Genomic DNA, 3548 nt, shown 5'->3' with positions numbered 1-3548 from the left:
CAGGCTTTAGCTTGAGGACCCCAAGTTTAACCAATTCCCTCATTTAAATTATTTATTGGGGGCATCACTTAAAAATAGAATGCAGTATCCCTTTAATCTGTTTTGGGGAATCACTCAGGTTGACATCTTGATTTATAGTCCCAGAAGTGGAATTACTGGGCCAACCAGTTTATTATTGACTTCTAGTATGGAGCATGTTGTGCCAGGTAGGGGAGGCAGGAGAACAAAGAACCCATTATCCCCTGGGGGTTATTGTCTGCAGACTAGACCAACCAGAACCATCAGTGGAAGAAGATGACACATGGCAACTGGGCCATTCAGAGTCTCTTGGGGGTCCCCCACTCCAGCGATGTCTTCCTTGGAAGAGTGGCTCCTAGTTACAAGCACATTGGAGTACAGTTTTCAGTGTAGTTTGTACTGGGCCTTACTTGGTTCTTCATGCTTTGGATCATTAAGAGACATAGGTACAACAGGTTCATCTGTGCTTCATGCAAAAATGCATGAGGGCACACTCTAGTCCTCAGAACACCCTTGTCCCACAGGGAGTCTCTAGGATCTGGGTCTCTCTTTTCCTTTGGGATCCTCAGTTCTAAGTCACAAACCAAAACATATGCAGGTATCTATGAAAAAAAAAATCCCTCACACCCCACCCCTCATGTAGGGACAAATAATTAGATGCCATGGCTTTTTCTTTTCTTTCCTTTTTTTTTTTTTTTTTGATTTTTGGGCCACACCCAGCGGTGCTCAGGAGTTACTCCTGGCTGTCTGCTCAGAAATAGCTCCTGGCAGGCACGGGGGACCATATGGGACACTGGGATTCGAACCAACCACCTTTGGTCCTGGATCGGCTGCTTGCAAGGCAAACGCCGCTGTGCTATCTCTCCGGGCCCCTAGCCATGGCTTTTTCTAATAATTTCTTGAGAATAAAATGTGCCCAGTCATAGGGAAAACATGGGACTGAGGAAGTATGACACTGGGAAAAAGGACAATGACAGGAGGGAGGGATGGTTTGGTTTATTAGTTTGATAGAGTAGGAAGAGGATGTTGCAAAGAGCAGGATAGGAAGCAAAGCCCTAGGGCAGTGGTCGGCAACCTTTTTTTTTCAACTGAGCCAAATCTCGCCAAAACCACTGTAGCATATGAAAAAGTTTCCATAAGATGATTCTTGGAATTGTATTTAAAAGTGTTTCCTTAGGATTGTTCTGTGACTTTTGCCCCACCTAACCCTTCCAGGTGGGGCGCTGTGGAGTTGGCAATAAATAGCTTGAGGGACAGGAGTGAGGGTCCTTCTGTGAAAAAGCTGCTGGCTGCAGGAGGATTCTCTCTGGCTCTCCTTGCCCGATCTTTTAAACCCTATCGTTCTTGTCTGTGTGGATTATTATTTGCTGCGGATAAATATTACCAAGGTCTTCCCCCGAAAGGGGACAAGGGGATGGGAAGTAATTTCTCATTTTGGGGACTGTTCTTGGATTCACAAATACCCAGCCAAGATAACGGCGAAGATATCTTGCAGATGGCGCCCGAACAGGGACCTGAACCCTGGACCCTCAGATTAAAAGTCTGATGCTCTACCGACTGAGCTATCCGGGCTATATAATTTGGATTTCACACCCTCCGCATAGAACATCTCCCATTCCGTTCGCTGTTTAGATGGCAAGCATATTTCAGCTAGTTTTTGAAATTCATGCAGTGTCCAAAGTGATTTTCGACACCAAAGTCTTAGCGTTTCCACACAGTATGGAGAGGTTGGCCCAAATTCCTTACATGTTTTCTTAAACCGTTCCATGTCTTCTATTTCAAGGGGTTCGTAAATGGTTCTATATACTGTTTGTAACGGAACTGAGGCCGGATTAGCAGAAGTACTTTGCACCGGGCTCTGAGCCCTGACATGTGGAGCACTAGCCTGTGATTCGTCATCTGAGCCAGCACTATTTTGTGATTCCATTCTGTGTACAGAATCCGGACTCACTTGTGGACTTAGCACCGGGGGTTGGTCATCAGTGTTAATATTTTGATTTGGGTCCTGAGTTTCTAAATTATGTTTCCGAGTAGATTTTTTGTTGGGAAAAATGCCTATATTTTTGATGGTGGTGCTAGATTCATCAGCCTGCACTTTGGCCTGGATTTTCATTGGATAGATCTCCTTATTTTCCAGGCTGGTCTTAGCCTCACTTTTCCCACACTTTTTCCTTCCGAAATACCAGCCAATACCTATGCACGCCATAACAATATTAGCAACCACAGAGATTCCACAAACTATGGTTAATGGAGCCAACACAGGCGAGGCAAATATTTGAGTATCAATTGTCATTTGAACTATAGACCACAACCATCCAAAAGCAATGAATTTACCTATCATCCAGCCTATTTGTTTTAAATAGTATGGAAATATCCACTTGACAAATGCCAAACCAAAGAATTTGTAACAAGGTGGCACAATCAACACGGCTGACCATAGAAGCCATCCAAGGATCTCCAGAGGCAATTTCCAATAAAGCGTTTCACTTACAGTTATTGAGGGTCCAGGTCCACCTGTTCCCGGCGCCATCTGCAAGATATCTTCGCCGTTATCTTGGCTGGGTATTTGTGAATCCAAGAACAGTCCCCAAAATGAGAAATTACTTCCCATCCCCTTGTCCCCTTTCGGGGGAAGACCTTGGTAATATTTATCCGCAGCAAATAATAATCCACACAGACAAGAACGATAGGGTTTAAAAGATCGGGCAAGGAGAGCCAGAGAATCCTCCTGCAGCCAGCAGCTTTTTCACAGAAGGACCCTCACTCCTGTCCCTCAAGCTATTTATTGCCAACTCCACAGCGCCCCACCTGGAAGGGTTAGGTGGGGCAAAAGTCACAGAACAATCCTAAGGAAACACTTTTAAATACAATTCCAAGAATCATCTTATGGAAACTTTTTCATATGCTACAAACCACGATTGAAATTTATTTTGAGAACCACGGTTTTGTTTTTGTTTGTTTGGTTGGTTGGTTGTTTTTTTGGCAGCACTCAGGAGTTACTCCTGGCTCTATGCTCAGAAATCACTCCTAGCAGGCTCAGGAGACCATATGGGATGCCGGGATTTGAACCACCGACCTTCTGCATGAGAGGCAAACATCTTACCTCCATGCTATCTCTCTGGCCCTGAGAGCCATATTTTTAAAACCGAAAATACATAGGATGGTACACTGTTTTTAGTTTCAATAAGTTTTTATTGAGAATATTCTGCATGCAAGTATCCATATAATTCGGGAGTATACAAATAACACACTAATAAAACAAAAACTTTAGAACGATATTATTTATCAATAATGTTAAATTCCATAAAATTTGCCTTACAATGTAGAAAAAATTACATCCTGACAATGACTGACAAAGTCACACTAATGTGAACATTGGCCTTGCACTTCCTTGGATAATTTGAGTAAGTCAGATTTGTATGTTGTTTTTAATTTTAGGCATGATTCCAGGTTCTCATTGATGAGACAATTTCTCAATTTACTCTTGATGAGATTCATGCTTGAAAATGATTGTTCGCATAAATATGTAG

At 43.0% G+C, this 3548-nt stretch overlaps 1 non-coding gene across 1 annotated transcript; it reads right to left on the bottom strand.

Annotated features, from left to right (window-relative positions):
- Positions 1–1517: 1517 nt before the first annotated feature.
- Positions 1518–1590, bottom strand: TRNAK-UUU (transfer RNA lysine (anticodon UUU)). The gene has a single exon. It is a non-coding gene; the product is annotated as a tRNA-Lys (tRNA).
- Positions 1591–3548: the final 1958 nt, after the last annotated feature.

This window comes from Suncus etruscus, chromosome 4, assembly GCF_024139225.1.
Source record: "Suncus etruscus isolate mSunEtr1 chromosome 4, mSunEtr1.pri.cur, whole genome shotgun sequence".
In the NCBI taxonomy this organism is placed as follows: domain Eukaryota; kingdom Metazoa; phylum Chordata; class Mammalia; order Eulipotyphla; family Soricidae; genus Suncus; species Suncus etruscus.
Note: the sequence above shows the minus strand (reverse complement) of the source record. Positions and strands in the feature narration are given on the sequence as shown.